Raw genomic sequence first — 21,350 nt, 5'->3', positions numbered from 1 at the left:
ATATTTTGTTAGTATTAATTTTTATCTTCGAAGATTGGTTTGATAGATTGGCCATGATAGATTGGCCATGATAGATTGGCCATGATAGTTCTAAAACGAAAAATTACGATAAAAAAGGACATATCATATTTGATATGATCCTAATTTTCTGACGGATTATGAATTATAGACCGATGTTTATTTGACCATAAGTAAAAAATTATGACAGCACACTAGCGCCCCTCTGGCAATGTCGAAATTGTGTCACAATTTCCTAGCACTGTATAGACCGACAAGGATATCTGACCCGATGGCCATAAGTCGAACTAAATTATGACGGCACACTAGCGCCCCTCTGTCAAAGTCAAAAAAGTTACAAGTTTCTCCTTTTTATATCATTTCATGTCTATGTAGGCTTAACATATTGTCTGGTAGATTTAACGCGCCTCTCCTCGGGCCAAATAACTCTGCCGTACTTATAAAAGAACTTTAAACTCAAAAATGTTGCCATAGTATTTAAAATTCTCTTGAATTATTTGAAAGTAACCAATAAGTTTCAATACATTTTCTTTAGATTTAATATAAAAGAGATATTTATTTGAATTATAATTAAGTTAACAATAAGTAATAAGTTTCTTTAAAGGTTAAGTATTTCTCTGGGGCTTTCTGCATGGAATAAAAAATAAGATTTAACTTGAAAAGTTGTCATTTTAATGCTAACAAAAAATATATTATTATACATTTATATTTAATTCTATATAATTTATTTAATAAACAAGTAAATAAGTGCTGATACATTAAAATGTGTTGCCATAAGAAAAATTATGTTTTTGTCTATTTTTTTAGCTTTAAGATTTTAATTTTAAGGATTTCAAGCGGAATAAAATTTCTTTTTAGTATAAGTCCTAAAATTAGAAAATAGGTTGTACTTTGGACTTAAGCTATTTTATCTCTATATTTGATTTAAGATATTTTATTGACGAGATTGTAGTGTATATATAAACGTAGTGTTGTTTGTCTCGAGCGTACACGCCATAAGTACATGCCGGAGAGAGGGGACGTCGTTCGATGACCTTTGAGCCGGCAACAGGTGTCGGTACGTGAACGAGCCAAATATAGCACAACGAATGCTACAGAGATGAACAAGCTTTTATTATGTAAAATTTATATATAGGTTAAGTTCTAGCTAAAGCGAACATTTTTAATTTTTTTTCTATAATTTATGAGTTTTCTTATTATTCAACAAAATAGCTTTTAAATATCGCTGGACGAACTGATTTTTAATAATTTTATTAAAGCTTTTTATTTTTATTTTGACAGCCGATCTTTGGTACAATATCTCAACTCAGTTTTATCTGTGACGTCATAGATCTTAGCTTTAGTTATGGTGTTCTGATTGTCAGGTCTGATAATTAAGATTTAAACTGTATATATAAAATGTATGTTTAAATATTTGATTAATTTGAAATTAATATTTAGTTTTACGATTTATTTGATCATGACTTATGCCATAATTCTCATTTTATTGGTTTTTAATAAAAAAATTGTATGAAAATGCTGTTTTATTAACATCCTGTTTCCAAAATTAAGTCGTTGAAAGAATTAAAAAAATCTAAAATTGTTTAAACTTTTGTGAGGCATTGACCTCGAAGAAAACCTAAAACCTTGCCCTAAAGAGTGTGAAACTATTCAGGGCTGTCACTTAAAAAAATTGATAAGTATATCAATTTTACATTTAGATTAATTAGTTTATAAGTAAAGTGCCATTATATAGTTATTTCAGAATTTAGTTTCTACCTCCCAAAAAGAGTCAAGACGACCTTAAATTACTAACCTTGAAGTGACAATCTATAATTACGATGGAGAAAAAATAAAGAAAATTTTAAATTTATTGCAATTAAATTTATTAAAAGATTATATTATTAAAAGATTATATTATTAAATGATTATATTTGCATTTTACAATAAATTAAATAAGAGGTCAAAAACAATATGAAAAGCATTTAACACATTCAATGCTGTCGAATCACGTAGTAAACTCGCAAGGCCAGTCAAAAGCAGTGAACGTATTACTATGGATTTCGAATACTGACAATTGTTACATATATCGTTGTCTCTGTTCTTTCAAAGAAAATGTAAGGGATGAGAATATGTGTCAAAAGTATAATTGAATTCGAAATTTACAATTAACATGCGTAAACATTATAATGGTTAATAGATATATCCGGTTTTTTAAATAATTATTTAACAATAAGACATAAGTTCATCGATACTGCACGCTTTGAAGCAACATTCGTCGACTACGTAACGTTTCCCGCGCGATGGCACTCCCATACTTCGCGCCTTTTCAACTGACAGCCAGGGCCAGGAGGGTACGTCTTCTTTGTAAAGTGGAGGCAAAATTGCATCTGGAAAATTAAAAAGATAAAGTTATTGATTTTGACAATAAAAAGATATATAAATTAAACTCAAGTTTTAAAAGTAATTGGATTTAATCCAATGAATATAAAATCTAAAAAAAACTTTTAATTGCTTCAAAATGGTTGAATTATCACCCTTTGCTTAGGGTAGATTTACCTTATTAAATCTGCACTAAGGGACTGTATTTGAACTGTGTTAACTATTAAAAAAGACATAATGTGGGGGTAATATTCTTTAACACGTTCCATTCCACGGTTTTTTTTCTTTTGAAAGATATCTCAGATTTTTTTTTTGGGCGGCGCTATGCCGCCCTCTCGTTCCCCTAACATGGTGGTCAGGGACCTTAGATGCGACAACAATCTTTATTTCTTTATTAAATTAAAAATCAATAAAACTTTACAAATTTCTTAAGACTATTTACAATTTCAATTTAAATACGAGATATCTCAGATTAGAATGGATTGCTGATTTAATTTGATATAATATTTTGCCTTTTAACACATTCAATGTTAGCGATTCGCTTGGACAGTTTATGTTCAATCGAAGCGTAGTGGCATGGAATGTGTTAAGTAAGCTTTTATAAACAGTTCAATACTTACTGTAAATAGAATTATGATTTGCACGTTTACCAACTTTTTCATTGTCGAGGTAACACAATAGCGCCAAAGCTTTCGACAAAACTGGTCCGCAGTATTTCTGAGGTTTTATATCTCTTATATCCTGCATAGACATCTGACCTCCAATATGTCCCCATGATGAAGAAATCATGAATGTAGCGATTACGGCGATTATTATTCTAAGCATCTGTTAAATTAAAGAAAATCTAATAAGTATTTTTACCAAGCGAAAAAGCTATACCATAAACAAACTTAAGCGGAAACGTTAGTTTAATGAAAAACTCTTAGGACAATTATACATAGACTTCAAGCAGTCGATACCTGGCTAGCTATAGATCATATTAGCCGATCTAATGTTCGCCATACAAGGACCGATTTTTCAGTCACAGAAAGAAAAGCTGAAAGCACTACTAAAAGGAGTAGTCCGTGTATGGTCAATAAAATACAAAATAAAGTACACTAACAAAAATAAAGAACAAATTAAAAAAATATATTGTAGTTTAAAAAAAATATAAAAAATAGATTATTAATAAAAATAATTAAACTTACCTTTGAGCTTTTCTCTGAGCTTAACCCTTATCGAATGTGGTTAGAGGTGTGAATCTAACTGAATTTATACTCCCTTGGGGATGTGCGAGGGTGCTGATAAATATTCAACAATGTTCTTAACGTATATTTGTATAATGCGACCTGATATGTGACCTTGATTCCAAAGATAATTCCAGGAAATAGATACGATAATAAATATCGTCATATAAGGTACGTTTTGCTATAGGATTTGTTATCGAAATTTTCATGTCAAGAATACGAGAATTTAAGCTAATTTTGAGAGATTTTTACTCTCATTAGTAGAGGGTAATTTAAGTAATGTTAAAATTGTACAACTATTATAATTATTTCACATTTTAACTCTACAGATATTAAAAATGTTTAGCTGACTTTGCGTTTTTGGAAAGAATTTTTTAACAATTTAAAAACTAAAGAATACCAAACATTATCAGTTAAATTGTCGGAAAGCGACACCATTGAATTAAGTAGTTTTTTCTTTTATTACTTAATATAAAAATTGTTCAGTTTTTCTATAATTATAATATAATTTAATTTACTCTCAGTGTATCTCCAGGCTAAAGCTCATTCAGTGTAAACAAGCTTTGAATAAGGTGAGCGCTTTCGTAAATAGGAAAATTAAAACATATTTCATACACGCGTGGTTTTATTTATTAGAATATTCTATCATTTTTGTACATTTATAAAATACTAATAAAAGTAATCTCTCGCTTAGAATACAGTTTTTAATTCTTTGTTCATGTTTGGTATCCGTCTTCAGCTGTATTCTGTTGCTTGGGATTTCATTGATTTTCTTTTGCGCCAGATTGCATCTATCCCTTTATGGATGGAGTTTCGTCCAGTTATTTCGTATCATTGCATTTTTTACGAGATTATTCTAAAACTATGTACTTTTCATAAATACAAACAACATGTAAAAGTGTCAAAAGCGCCATCTATGGATTAATGTTAATATTCCCAAATAGTTGTTTATGGCTTGGTCAGTCCTGACATCTAGTGATGAATTTTTGCATTAAATCACTACATTAATTCACGCTAACGAACAAGCAATACTGTAGATGGAGTTACTTGAAAGAAATCTGATGTTCAAATAAATTCCAGCTTGATACCTTCACGCGTTTTTGAGAGAAAGGGTCTCGACAGACAGGCGGACGGACAACAAAGTGATCCTATAAGGGTTCCGTTTTCTTCCTATGAGGTACGGAACCTTAAAAACAACATGCCCGTAACTGAAAGGGGGAGACAGAGACATTTACATGGATTATTATTAAAATATTGGTTCCTTTGAATTCCAGAAAAATTGTCTTTGATAAATCGGATGGAACATTTGTATCCCAAAGGATGCTTCAAGCACAGCCAAACATCAGTTTGCATTCCAACTAAGACAATGACGTGGTTGCCGTCAAACCGACGACTCCACCGTGTCTGGTCGCTTACTTTACGCATTTTGATGACACAGATGGAATACATCATTGTCTTTTCCTTGATGTCCCATTCTCTCTCATCTATTCTTTCAATGTTTCTTTTGCAGAATCTGCATCAACGTGTGTTTTATCGTATTCTTAGTTCTGATTATAATTGCAACATCATAAAAATAAACCTCTTCAACTTTTTTAAATTATTTCAATTAACCTAAGTAAAATACTACTTTAGTTGTTAATTTTAAACTAACTAAGCGCTTAGTAACTGAGCTAGTCGTTTTAAACCCTGCGAGTTTTCATACTGCTGATATAAGGAAATGTATTTGTGTTTTCAAAATTTTTGTAAAATAAAATAACATCTATAATGTAATCCGTATCACGATAAACAGAGTATCTAATATGAGGAATCTCTATCGTTCGAATCCTTAATGTCTAAAAATTTGAGGTCAAGTAATCCTTTAATAGATACGACCTAATCTAACCACTTCTTTGATCGTTTAAAAAAAACAGAAAGTTTGATGTGAAAGTTCTCACAAAGCATCATCATCATCAATGGAATTGAAAAAAACGAATAATCAAAGGGAAAACTAATTAATTTACTTTAGAAGTAACAACGTATTCATTGGTTTAACTCAATCAAATAAATGAATAAAGGAAAATTATACGAGAGTAATTTTTCCTCAAAGCTATCTAATTAAAATTGAAAAATTAATCCATCCAACAAAGTGAGTATCCCACTCGGCCCTAATGTGATGGCTGACGATATTAAAATGATTGCTCTTTGGCAAATATGGCGGCCGGCTGAATTATACAGCGGAAGCAAATATTACCCTCGCAAACATACGTCCCGGGAGAGCGAGCTAGTTCGCGCACTCAAAATTAAATGCACACAATGAAAATACTGAGCCGAGAGCCCCTACTAGATACCTACGTCGCGAAAAGTAAGCACCTACTCCAAACCTCACTCTTAACACTCCGCGTGGAGTGCGCCGCGGCATTGTTGTCTCTCAAAACAGTCGCCCAAGTGTTTTTTTGTTTATGAACTCTTCGATGTTGCCACTTGAAAACAAATAGCTGCGCGGTAACGAGCAATATGCCCTAACAATTTACATTGTTTCTTTTTTTATCGATTTGCAATTGTTTGCGATAAATTCACAATTAATTGTTTGGCTCTATTAGTACAGTTCATTTTATTGTACACAAAGAAAAAAAAAGTTATAATATTACGAAAATGACAACGAGATCTTCTTCAAGTAAAGTTATGTTCGAGAACCGCGCTTAATAAATTAACAGTGGGACTGTTTTAGTGATTTAATTAAAGGGTGACTGAGCACGCAGTCAGGTCGCTCGGGCCGGGAATATTAACCGCAATTCTTGGTCAATATTAACAAAATTGACACGTCAAATATTTGTAACTTCGTCCTGGGACCACGTTAGACTGCAAACAAAATCGTGTCTGGTCCTCCCTTAATTTCCGATGTTCCTACAAGCGTTCGTATTTGCGCCAATTTAGATTTTAACCGGTGAACATTGGGTGTAAGTTTGTGTGGAACGGCGGGAACGAGATAGCCGCTTGTCAAAACAAAATGGCGCTGACTGTGTTTGAATTGGGCCGTATCAGTCGCGAGCGGAGATTCATTTTGTCGCCTTGCTTAAGATCGTAGTAGTCTCCTACATATTGTCTCTGTACACAGAGTGAGTGTGTGCTCGCCGCTCGGTGCTCGCGTGTCGGGCTTGCATTTAAAGCTGGCTACAAATTTGTTGTTTCAGTACAAATGCTATGATGATATTGTTTGCAGTTTGTCTTTGCGTTCGATTGAGGAGTTTGTTTGGTACGCTGCCGACGGCTCTCAGTAATGTAACGAGTCAACACTTCGCATCGATTAAGACGACTCACCAGTATTTACTTATTACTCTTTCAATTACCTAAATTGTTCGGCAAAACAGAACAAGTGAAAGTTTCCGCGTTATCCTAATTATTACACTGATTATCTTTAGTAACTTATGTCTATATTTAGTAACCAAATTTACCTTTGATTAAAGCCACATGTAAGGTGTAAACATTAACTTTAAAAGAGGAGCATACATGACAAATATTATATTGTAAACTTTACATTGCGACGGTAAATATTAAATAATATGTGTACAGGTAAATAATACAGTCGCTAGCCGGCTGGTCTACCTGCCGCTCAGTGTTGCCATTATCATAAGCCAAACACGTCAATATTTGCCCACACAAACAAGGGCGTAATTTTTAAATAAATTGTGGCATTTCGCGAAATTGCTTTCGCAAATAGAATTGTGGGTAACTCAGCGTGGACTAACTTTTTTCAGATTGTTGTTTGGCGATGCACTTTGCTCGTTTGACAATACTAAACAATTCATAAGTGATAGTATGTTAAAAGTTGTTATTGACTTTTTAGTATAAGAAAGTTTATTTCCTTTATTCGCCGATAGATGTCGCTGTGTGTTTACAAATTATTTATGTTTGATAGAGCTGCATACTATCGTAAAGTATTTATCAATTTCTTAGAAACAAACCTATCTGTTCTGTTTCTGAAAGTATGTATCCAAACTACTGTTGTTACGAACATTGAAAGACAAGGATGACGAAATATTTTATAAACAGATTTTGGTCTCAGAAACCAACATTTAAAGGTTTAAAATTTCATACAGATTAGAATTATTTTAACGTGATTTTCAAAATAAGAATTTAATAAAAACTTTTTTCTGTAACGAATAATTTTAAAATAGAAAAAAAATAATACTGGCTGAATTTATTTGCGGACTATTCAATTATTCTGTCAAGGAACGATCAAACGGCGTCCCCTAGACGTGCATAGCGGCGATAAAACCGAACGCAGCCTAAGTAAATAAGAGTTGAACGCATCTGCCTCCGCCCGGCCCTTAGCCCTGAGCCCTTGTACCTAACATGATCGGAGCGCGATATGAGGGCTTGACACACTATTTTATACGTATATTACACGAAATCAATTTTAATAAAATCTCACCATTCAAGAAACTTCATAGTTTTGAAATCAGTTAACAAGTAATATTGGTCACATAACAATAAGTACAAACATAATCTAAAAAAGCTTTTTATAAATTGAATCTTCTTAATATAATGTGAATGTTTCGATGGACGGATGGATGGATGTTTGTTTGAAGGTATTTTGAGAACGGCACAACGGATCTTGATGAAATGTGGCATATATGTAGAACATAGTCTAGACAGGCTTTTTGAGTTTTTTTTTTAATTCCGCGCGGACAGAGTCGCGGGCGACAGCTAGCTTTAATATACATAGTAAAAGAAAGGACTTACTTAGTCGACAGCGCATCTGCAGTTTGTATTACGTTGTGGACGTCCAAGACAGTAATCGTTTACTTTAGCCTACTAATTACTGTTTAGTAAATAAAAATGAAAACAAGCACCACAACTCACTGTTTGTTATAACTTAAGTAATCGCTTAACGTAACTATAATTACAGATTATGTAGCCAGATTTATGGTAAAGAATAAAGAAAGAATAGAATGGTCAATTCTTATAAGAAACATGAATAATAATTAAGATTAACTTCCTTAGAACAAAGACGAAGGTAAAATAACTTGAGGGTAGTTGTAAGATTTATGTAAAACATATTCGATATACAAACACACTAGTTGCGGGTACTCGGAAACTATTCGATGCAGTAAGCAGATTAAGTTTGTACCAAGTCAGCACGTGCCCGAGCGATACTTAAGTAAAATAGCAGGCAAACCTTGAAATGTAAACATACGTGGTTGGTTACAAAATCAAAATGTGCCGCAATATTATGATGCATATATATTTCTAGATGTTTTGGTATTTGGTAGAGAAGGTAACTACAAATTATCAAGTTAATTAATGTCACTCTCATAGTCATAAAGCCATCACTAAAGGAAATTGAATTATTATAAATGCGAATGTTTGAATGGATGTTTGTTTGAATGTATCTCCGGAACGGTTTACCGGATTGCGCTGAAATTAGGCATAAATGTAGAATATAGTCTGGAAGAAGACATAGGCTTATTAAGTTTTTTTAATTCATCTCTGCTCTGATCGTATAGCCTCGCGAATATAGCATGCTAAGGCCCGCACTCGAACACCACCACGTCCTCGTGCTATAGCATGAGTTTTTGTAAATTTATACTGACAGTTTAGTAACCAGTAATGCGACAAATATATTAAATGAAAAAGTCTTAATAAGCACATACATAAATATATGTGGAAAAGAAAAAACCAGGTATAATTTGCGGGAACCCATTACTGTCAGTTCTGCGAACGCGGCAAGATGGCGTCGTGCCACGTGACCGCGCGATGCGTTTTTAATTGCAATCATTCCGTGTTTTATGTTGTTTGCACACTTTCCGTCTTGTTTGCACAGTCGCGGCCTTTATTTATGGCCGGTGGGAACGTTCCGGAATTACTTCGGTGATACGGGGCCAGGGGAATTAAAGGCGATTTCATTTTCGGCTTTACCCGAATATAGATCCAGTTGGTCACTTTTAACGAGTTTAATTAAGTCTTATAACAAAGCTAGTATCGGACTCAAACGACCGACTTAATGGACAGTATTATGAAGCAAATCGGTTTTTTGGTAACTATGTTGTTTTATAATATTATCTAGCTTATTTATTTGATTTTTAATTTTATGCATAATCTGTTTTCAGGTTTGAGGTTGAAAGAATGGTATCTAATCTTGAATTAATTTGACAATTCCAGACTTTTCTTTTGTATTCTTTGATAAAATTTATTTCTACTACCTACATGAAGCGTTCAATTATTTAATATAAAAAAAAACGTTTGGCAGAATTTGACAAGTGCCATTAAATTTTAAAATGCACTCACGTAATCTGTGTATATTTTTTCATTTCTCTTCGGCCTAGTTTTCATTTGAAAATTCGAAAAAGGAACGTTTAAAATGTTTTAAAAATGGAATAGGTATATAGAGCAAACGCGATTGAAATGTGGTACAAAGGTGGATGGAAAATATCGAGAGTCGAGCGGATATAGCAGATATTCGGGCCGTGTTTGCGAGCCGACGGGTGATTAAAGTAAATAAAGGTGAAGTGCGTTCCGCCCCGGCTGTACGATTGTCGAAAATACATCGTTTTCGGAGTTCATTTTAAAGATATTCCATCGAATTTGCCTTTTGATTCCGCATCGTATGTTTCAGGTAAGTGAAAAAAATAAAATAAAAACATGCATTTAAATTATAATTTCTTATAATCTTGTGTTACGACTTATAAAATAAATACTTTAATTACCATGATATCATAATTCGTTGCTTCCAATCTTTATTTTTATAGGTTAGGTAACATTTATCAAAAGTTATTTTGAGGTTATAATAGATTAAAATAATTCAAACTCAAATTAAAACAATATTCATACCTAAATTACGAAACTATACTAGAATATAGAGATGGCTAGAGTACTAGAATAGTATCTATCCTAACTTATAACATTTTTACAAAGCGTTTCACCACTTTAAACATTGAATTCCCTATTTTGCAATAAATGCTTTGTGAAAAAGTTCATTACATATTTATACTGACACGCCCTTTGTGAGTTTTTTTGTATAGCAATGAATCGCCCGCGGTACTAATATCGCACAAGATCGTGGATGATCCTCGGAAAGGGGCCGATTTCGTTAGGGCTGTAGGGTACCGCTTGGGGCGTTTTTACTGGTCCCATGTTTAGGTACATTTCGTTACGGTTGTTCAAATCGACAGTAATCACAACAATCTTTAAGTATTTCGCAGTAAAATGTGTTATTTAAAAACAATAACAAACTTTGAAGTAATATGTTTTGATTATTTTTAGGTTATGTTTGTCACTTGGATATGTCTGCGTGAAATTTAGCTAATTACTTTCTTAATAAATTTCCTTTCTCTTTCCCTTCCCATCCTTTTCTTTATAAGGAAAGGATGGGAAGTGGAAGTGGACTTTACGGATGAGAGGATGCATGGAAAGGGAAGATATTTTCTTTCTGTGCATCCTCTCCTCCGTCGATTAAAGATAGGCAGCGCATATACAATTGCGTATGTCTATGGGCAGCAGTCACTTCGCTATTTCAGCTATTTCAGGTGGCTGCTCGCTCGTTTACCACCTTTTGATATAAAAAAAATAAAAAAAATCTTTAAATGTCTTCGTTTAAGGTGACATGAACTTTATAACTTACTTGTTTGATTTAATTAATTTTTATAAAAAATAACAAGACTATTGCGTAAAACATGACTTTTCAAAAGAATTATATTTTCTCAGAAACTCTTTGATGTCTCATAAGACGACAGGACAAATAAAATTATAACATATACGTAGATATTTATAATTTAATCGCTAAGTAAACTTGGCTATCTTTGAAGTGCAATAGCCTACGCTCAGAGGTGACTTTATACTGGCCTTACTATTGTACTTTTAAAAATATTTATAACAAGACTAACTGTCGCCCGCGACACCGTCTGTGCGGAGTAAAAAAAAACGTAATTAGTAGCCTATGTGTTCTTTCAGACTATGTTCTATATGTATGGTAAATTTCGTCGAGATCCGTTCAGCAGTTGCTAATATAGCTTCAAACAAACATCCATCCATCCAAACATTCGCATTAATAATATTAGTAAGATGCAGACTTGGAATTTAAAATGTTATTTTAGAGATAAGTTTTATAGGTATGGATTTTTTTATTAATTTGTAATTAAGCTACGTATTATTTGTCATCAAAAATATATTATACCTACCTATTTCTTATTTTAAATTACGTCAAAACTAATACAAATTACATATATAACTCTGTCAGAAACCGGTTTTTTTACTTTTTGGTTTTATTTAACCTTAATAATTCTGTATTCATTTATTTATTTTACTCTTAATATATTACATTTCATATATAAAATAAAAAATTATACAAAACATGTTATATTAAAAATAGACCACCGGCTGCGGAGTCCCATGACTCAAACAACCAGTGATCAGGGCTACAGAGAACCTTCTCACGATGCACGCAGTTTCTAGAATAACTGCCTTATGTATCGAGCCCATCCGCCTGTTTAGCGACAGTTTCTTGAGATGTTGGTCGAAGCTCTTCGCTATTAGTCCATTCCGATACGACTATCGGTATAATGGTAGTCGATTTCATACACCATATGGCGGTAACCTCTTGAGTCAAATCTAGGTATCTAACAATTTTTCGTTTTCAGCTATAACGAGATTCTCGTCATGTGGAATAGTGACATCGACTAATATTATTAATGCGAATGTTTGGATGTATGGATGTATGTTTGTGAGAATGTATGTGCAGATCGGTCACAGTGGTCGGTAGAGACGCTCAATTGAATAAGTATTGATTGTGTTTTGTTTTAATATATAAATTTCTTTGTTTTTTTTTTGGTAACAAAATGTATGTTATAAAGTCGAAAATTTGGTATCAATTAATTTCCTTAGCAGTTATCGTGTTTTCAGAAATTGGTTGCGTTAGGCGACGTATATGGAAATATTTTAAGATACGACCGCACCAAGTTTGTACAATGAGATAAGCGATGTGGCGGATGCCCGTTGTTTGCTTTGTACCCACCCTGTGCCGTGCAGGTATCTTATACAACTATGAATACTTTAATAATTTTGTTAACCCCTTACCGCTTACGATGATATGGTTCTGACACTTTGTGATTATGGAAATATACATTTTTTTTATTAAATTGTTAATGAATCGTCATAAGCATTTTTTTTTATCAATATACAGTACTGGATTTTGCTCGAGACTACGTCTTCGAGGAATTAAATAGCAAAATCAGTACTCTATGTGTTCTTTCAGACTATGTTCTACATTTGTGCCATATTATCAAGATCCATGCAGCCGTTGTGGAGATGCTTTCTAACAAACATCCATCAGTCGCATTTAGAATATTAGTAAAAAGTAAGATTAGTAAGATTTTTGTTAGTCAAAAGTTTATTACTTTTAAAAATATTTACGTTTTTTTTTGTTTTTTCGAAGAATTTTTGCACATAAATATTTCACTATTCAATCTTTATGAGACATTATTATAAACTTAAATAAAAACTGCCTAACACTCACGTATAATCATCCAGTGGCGGCACCTATTAGTTTCGAGCCCATTGGGGCCCTTCATCAGGGTGATTGGGACTGGTATTATTTCGCGGACGCGACCCTCAGCTCACTGAAAGTTCATATAAAATTTGCATAAAAAGACCTACATAAATGTATATTTGCAAAAAAACACTATCATAATTCATGCAGTAAAGGCTTAATACAATCTGAATCTAAAATCTAGAGATGATTTATTATTACCTGGAAATTTACCTATAACTTTAGTTAAGATTTACATTTTTACCATTAAGATAGTGAGTTTAATAATTGTTGACTATGTATCGAGGCGTGGCTAAACATAAGAATCACACCTCGTTATTTACTATGTAAAACTGTTCATATTAAATCTCTGTATGTACAGCTATATGAATAATTCATACATTATTCGTGAGCATACGTAACTTGCTACTGATGTTTTCTAATCTTCGATCGAATAAAGCGGATCCACACGACACATCTACTGTGTTCGTTTCTTGAATCTGTAAAGTTCGTGCAAGCAGGTGATGCACTGTGGACGCCCTATGCCCCACTACGGGGACATAGGACTTTAAGTCAAGTCACACGACACATAATGTTCTTACCTAAAACAAATAAAAAAAACTAGATACCTGTTTATGTTTTGGTTTCTTTAATTCTATAGTTATCGCCCGCGATTCCGTAAATGAAAAAAATAATAATGTAAGTATATGTGTTCTTCCAGACTATGTTTTACATCTATGTAAAATTTCAGCAAGATCCATACAGCCGTTCTGGAGATACATTATAACAAACATTCATCTAACTATCGTAACATTTGCATTTATAATATTAGTAAGAAGTTAAATTTTTCATGTGATATGGCTAGTATAATTTCCGTGTCACGAACAGTATTTTTTTTTTAAAGACTAATATGAGATATATTTACCACAAATCTATAGTTATTTAAAGATTTATTGCAGTTACATATTTATTACATTAGTGAATATTAATTTCGATTTTACGTTTGATTTTTCTAAATTATAAATAATCATGTATTATAAAGAATAAAGCAGTGATCGTGTGGATGTACTCTAAAACCATTTCTTATATATTTACAAGAATATATACTAAAGTATATAACAATTGTACAAATAACAGGATATTATCAATGTTTAATAAAAATTATGTATATTTTTTGGTACTCGTTATGTATGCTTATGTATTTAGTGAGTAGCGTTCACTATATTGTTATTATATATCGACGACGGCGGATAACGCAACTCTTATGGAACAGTTACTATTGCCAGCGACTCCGTTGGCGGAAATTAAAAAAAAACTTAATTAATAGTTTATGTGTTCTTCTACACTATATTCTACTCGTACATCTATGCCAAATTTCATCCAGATCCGATGTGCCGTTCTGGAGATCCCTTGTAACAAACATCCATCTATTTATCCATCTAAACTTTCGCATTTATAATTTTAGTAAACAGTTCTACTTCTAGTAGGTACCGCAACGTCATATCTACAATAAGTTTGAACTGCCAAACTTTAATACTTAGTTTGTACTTTTTATTTAAATTTAATAGTTATAACAGTTCTTATTGCAAATTTACTTATTCATATATCAAGTATATTAAGAGCATACTTGTTTAAAGTGTTTGTACTTGACTTGAGTAATAATTAATGCTGTAGATTGCACAATGAGGCATTTAAAAAGCCATCATCGCTAATAAATATTCAACAGTATACTTGGCAACTATTAAAAAGTTGGTACAAGAAAGGTAGTAGGTTGTTCGTTGCCGTGCGGCGGCGGCCAGACAAGCCTGTGTCAACATCGCAGGAATTAGTCCAAATTATGGGCCCCCCGCCGCCCACCGTACTCCGCCCGCGCTCCCCGCACTCCCCTCTCACACCATGAGCCGAATCAATATTTGTTGTCCGCTCTCTTCTGCCTTAATACAACACGCACAATGCTCATGTACTCTAAACACCAAACAATTATCAACCATATTCTTAAATCCATTAAGCTCAAAATGATTGGAATACGATTGATGTTATAAAGGTCTGTTTGGAATTGAAAGCGCAAGACTCATCCCCGTTGTTGCTTTCTCTTTAATCGCAATGTCGTCTCTTTCCATCAAAGTTTTCCGCGGGATACGTAGAGTGTCTCGTTTTAGTTATTTAAATAGATACACATGAATACTGTACAATTTAATTTAAAATAATAAACATAACAAAATACTGGCCATTTAAGCTTTGCGTCCATAAAGAAGAAATTGTTACAGTTAGAAGACATTTTTCTTTTTTTAAACTATCCGGTGCTACCTGGCCTGATACAAAATGTCGATGGTAAAATCATTTAACGTGTATAACATATGGGAATTATATAAAAATCTCTAGTCATAGTCTTGTTGAATATTCATAAAGAGCTGTTAATTGCACAAGTCGGCAAATACATCGCTTGGAGAGAGCGACTCCACGGTTCCTAGTAAGGTGTTCCCCCTTTCCCCACAATACCAGGCCCCTCGTCGCAAAAGGCCAACCCTGAACACATACAAGCAAACGCACACAGATACGGGAGGCGCGCGCAAGCGGGAAAACTACGGCCTTTTACGTACGTATTGTGTACAGGAACGAGGTTGTGTATAAACAAAAAATAGACATGTTACTTTATTCCATTTTTTAATATTTTTTTGTTCAGTCATATCAGATGTCTGGAATTCGTTTGGCTAAAGTTCAAATATATTAATAACATATATTTATTGTGATATTTATGAAAAGTACCTTATTTTACAAATTTTATCATATTCATAAATTTACATAAATCTCAATATATTTACATGTTTGAAAGTTAACGTAGACTTTGTCGTAGACGTCTACGTAGTGGACGTACCTTAAGAACAAACTAGGCTTACGAATAAAGAAAAGTCGAAAATTGGCGTAAATTTACGACATAAACGTTTGTATCTTTTGATTGCGTTGCTTAAGAAGTTTTATTTTTCACAGGACCTAGCGACCGCAGAGTAGTTGATATAAATTCCAGCTTGATACCTTCACTCGTTTTTGATAAAAGGAGTCTTGGCAGACAGACGGACAACAAAGTGATCCTATAAGGATTCCGTTTTTTTCCTATGAGGTACGTAACCCTAATAAAAATTAAAAACGTCAGTAATTACAAATGCAACTTAATTGGTTCATTAAAGTTCAGATGTAACACTAATGAAAGTTGAAAAATGTTCAATATAGAATATACATATAATAAAATGTTTTCACTTTGCACAATTTAAATATACTTCTAAATAGGTCATTTGATTGTGTGCATAATAAATCATATTTTTTTTGTGTTTTTATTGTGCATACTCTAATAATTTTGATTATACTATATGAAATACGCGTGTTGGGTGTGTGCGCATCTATTTACGCGACAAGTAAATATGTACCCGCGCCGTTTGTGGAGGCTGCATTAATAATTCAATTGGTCGCTCGCCCGCTCAGGTAGCGTTTAAACGATTTTTAACTTGCCTTCAAACGGATTAATTGGGGGACTGGTCGGAGCTACGGGGAAATTGGCCCGCCTTGTTGTAGTCGAAAGTTTCAAAATCATTCTTGTTGTAGCTTGTACAAGGAAATACATTTTGCAATATTCATTTCAAATTAATAAACTGTTAAGTGTTTGTTAAACGTCGATATATGTTTGTTGAAAACTTAATAGGATACATTTTTATTCAATTAATTACTTTTAAGTGATATGAATGTAGGATTGATATTTAGTTTAATATTTTTAATTTCAACAAACAATGTTAACTACAAATAGTAATTGCATTTAGGAAATGATCGTTTCACTTATCATAATTAAGTTTCTGTAGCTTGCTGATAAGCTACTTAACTTAAAAAAAAACTAGTTGCATCCTGATTAAAAAAAAGTCATGAAAATTACGCAACTTATAAACGTCATCATATAAATCGCTCTGAACATTTAGGAGTTTATTTAAATACTTTTCGATTTTAGAAAAACTATTATATCTTTGTGTATTATTCTATTTAATCGAGATAAATTGGTTTACAATGTCTTGGCAATACTTATTTGTCCAATATAAATTTCCTTGTCACTCTTTATAAAATAAAAATCAATTTTATAGGAAAAAGTTGATATTGGCGTCAATTTTCGGTAAAAGTGTTAGAGTCTTCGGTTAATATGCGTATAAAAATAGTCGAGTCCCAGTTAAAAGCCATCCGCTGGGGTCCGGACAAACGGACAAACAGTGCGAGCTCCGGCGGCTTCATTTCTTTGACAAACACTAATATTTGAAAACCAACGCTCGGCACGATTAGAGTGCAATCTTCGTGCCGTCGCCTCGCATACGGCATACGGCATCGCCACATCACACCAATGTTCCCACTTTTTGTTTTCTATCACACACGTACCGATAAACGAGGCGGTTTTGTCTTAATTTGTTATTTTTACAGCTCTGAATGAAATTAAAAGTACGAACTAATAACTTAAGTATTGAATAAATTCATGAGCAAAAATGGATAGTTATTACCATTGCCAGTCAGTTAACACGTTAGCTGCCATGTGGGACTTTATGTCCGACAAGCTAATGTTTCAATCAGGCCGTGTCGGACTATGTTTCCGACAAGCCATACTTCCATTCATATGTAAATAATAAGTATATGAGCAATGTAAATAAGATATTACTATATTTTTAGGTGTTTTCAAATGGTTTTGGACAAAATTTAAAAAAAAAAACGAAAAATCATTCTGGCAGCTAACGTGTTAATGTTTTAGAGAACGTTACTCATATTTGAGGTTTAGTGAGTTAGATATAGTGAAAATTATCTCTATACTAGCTTTTGCCCAAGACTCCGGTTAAAAAGAAAATCTATGTTCGTCTCCTGGTTTTAAGCTACCTCATCAACAATTTTCCACCAAATCTAGTGAGCTGTTTTTGAACTATAAATAGTTGTACTGACACAAGTTTCTTTTAGATATATGTTGGATATAATACATATTATTATTTAAAACAAAAGGAAAACATAATCTTAATACTACATCAAGCATACTAACTAACATACCTTTCTTATCCATCCATCCATTTCTTCCATTAAAAGTTGTCGACGTAATTCTTTTTATATAAATTTATATTTAAGCATTAAAAGAATATAATTTATTGTTACTTTATATTATAATAAATCAGCAAGCGACCACCTGGATTCGGAGAAGACACACGTAGTTGCAGATGCGTTGTCTCCATTTAATCGACAGGAAGGGGAAATATCCTCTTTCTGTGCGTCCCCTCCATAACCAAATCCATATCTCCTTCCCTTAATTCCCTAATAAGAAAAGGGTGTGAAAAGGCATGCATGATTTTCAATTACATATTATTTTAACGCTAAAATAGATTATCGACTTGAATTCGGGCGAATTTCTCACTTGTGCAAATACATGCAAATTCGACATTGTACAAACTTAAAAGTGTATGCAAATGAAATTTTGTTTTACTGTAACGGCCACAGGTAACGTCGGTGTTTACTTTAGTCTGCTAGCGGCCAACAGACAAATAAAACTGTTAAACACACATACTATAATTTTTTTTTTATTTTTGTATAATATATAATAGCCTAATGATTAAGGGTGCGGATACGAGGTCGGCGGTTCGAATCCCGCCATTCGACTATTGTCGTAAATCATATCCTAGCACAAGCATCGGCTCAATACATCTTTATGAAATTTGGTATAGATGTAGAACATAATCTGGAAGAACACGTACTTATTAAGCTGTTTTTTCCGCACGGACGGAATCGCGGGCGACGGCTAGTTTTGTATAAAAAGTAGAAAATGAATAAGTGGGAAACCTTTAAAAACCAAGAGTCACTGTTTGGTCCCAACGGACGAGTTCTTTAATAACTTCAACGAGCAAGAATATCGCGATCCTTTGGACTCCCATTGTCCGGGTTCGACTATATTTGAATAAGTGCGTAAGGTGTTTTAAATGCAGGCATGCAAATATCCCAGTTACCTGAAAACAATAAGAATACACATTAGCAAGCATCATTCGCTTTCTCTCATAAAGCCCTATGTACACTAGGGTAGTTAAAGTTAGAGTTGAGCGCCCCTGTATCTTTGTTGAAATATTTGCTATGTAAGCGGTGGGTGACTATCCATAAGGGCGGGGACACACGCAGCGGGTGAGATTTTACGGAAATACAACTGAACTCCTTGGCGTTGTTGAATTGAGTAGTATTATTTTAGTTCGTTTGCTCGTTTGTTTACTTTATGTTATTTAGTTAGTTATATTGAGTTGCAATTTCTGTACGTCTTACTAATATTATAAATGCGAATTTTTGGATAGATGGATGGATATTTGTCACAAGGTATGTCCAGAACAGCTAAAGGGATTTCGTTGAAATTTGACATAGATGTTGAACATAGTCTTGAAGAACATATAGGCTAATATTTTTTTTTCTCGCGTCAAATTCAATATTTTTCATTATAATAAAATTGAATCTAAACAAATATGCCCTTAAAATAAATAAATACAGCATAATGTTTTTATTGTATTTTCATATTTCGATAAAATTAGTAAAATTCTTAACCACATACAAATATTATTTAATCAACCATCATAAGTTACAGATTATATAAAGAAAAAAGTTGTATTTTTTAATACTTTCTTTATGTGCGACTGAAAAGGTAGCGTAATATCTAACGCTATGTATGTCCCCGGCCTAACTCATACGTACCAATGTTAGGTGGCAGTTAATTGTTGATAGAGCAAATTTACTCTCTGTCTCACTCAACGCCGGGATTAGCCTGTTTTTCTACTAAAGATAGCAATTGTTATCATGTTGAATATTAATTGTAGCTGTTTGTGTTGCGAAATCTTTGCTTTAGTGATGCTTTTCTTTGCCTTTAATGAGTCACGGTTGTCCTTTACAATTTTTATACTTAGTTACTTTGCAAAATAGATTTTACTGTAAGCTTTCTGGATCATATGATGACTTGTTTTAAGACTATTAAACTATTCGATAAACTAGGTGTAAAGAACTGAAACACTAATATAGGGATAGTATCTTTATATATATATTTCTTCTGTCAGTGTGTATGTCAATGAACTTCTCTCAAGCGACTGGACCGATTTTGATGAAATTTTTTGTGTGTGTTCAAGGGGATCTGGGAATGGTTTAGATTCACAATTTTGTCCGCTGGACAATGTTTTTTTAATTAATTTTTAATTTATTAGTAGTTGTTGATTTAGGAATGTTTTACATTGGATCCGACAGACGGCGCTACCATCGCAGTGTCAAATTTTATATAATTTTTATGAAATTTTCAAACTTAAGTTTCAAAAATCGAAAACTCTACTTTGACTATCTTCTTGAATTTATATTATATGTCTTAAAAGATATATTGTTCAATATATTATACAACAACAGTTTTAAAATTCCTTTGGTATGTAAATTTAAAGTGAAGACTCCTTTTGAGACGATGTCAGATAAGAATATTTTAAGGATGTACGCTGGGAAGAGTGAAAAAGCAACAAAGAAAGACTCCTTGTTCTTTCGATTATTGAAAAAGATGTAAAATGAACCTACGTATGTACGTGTGGATTAAAAATATACTAGTAGTATATATTTTTAGTATGTATGTGTAAATCGGTTTGTTAGTAGGTAAGTACCCACATTTACTTGTGAAGCTGTCGTGTCCATTGCGTAAATAACTGTACAAAACCAAAGTCAATAAAATTGATGACACAGGATGTTTCGAATAATGTTTTACCAGTGGAAACCCTTGTAAAGAAGTTTCAATTCCGTCTTTTGTTTCTAACGTGTGTTGAGAACATGAGCTATCGTAGATTACACTACGTTGATGGAATTACCTAACTTATTTATCTGACGTCAGAAATATTAATTAAACCTTCCATAAATAACTTGCTAATATGTAGTATTAAACCTCAAGACCATAAAATCATAATTTACATTTACGACGTGGCGTCGTAACCTCGATCTGCGTAAAGCCAAGATGGCCGTTGCGTTATCGCCGCCATCTTGTTTGCGGAGCAGTCGGCGCACGCGGAGTCGCACTGCGCAAGAGTTTGTTCTTCTGAGACCTGTTTTATAAAGGTCTCGACCACGTACTCTTAACAATGCAAATGAGGACTTAAGGATTAATATGGTTTGCGTAATTTAGACGTTTATTTATCTTTTGCAGTGAATCATAATTAGTGTATAACGATAAGGCACAATCTAGCATACATACG

The sequence above is a fragment of the Papilio xuthus genome, unplaced genomic scaffold, assembly GCF_000836235.2.
Source record: "Papilio xuthus unplaced genomic scaffold, Pxut_1.1 DF826961.1, whole genome shotgun sequence".
Lineage (NCBI taxonomy): Eukaryota > Metazoa > Arthropoda > Insecta > Lepidoptera > Papilionidae > Papilio > Papilio xuthus.
Note: the sequence above shows the minus strand (reverse complement) of the source record.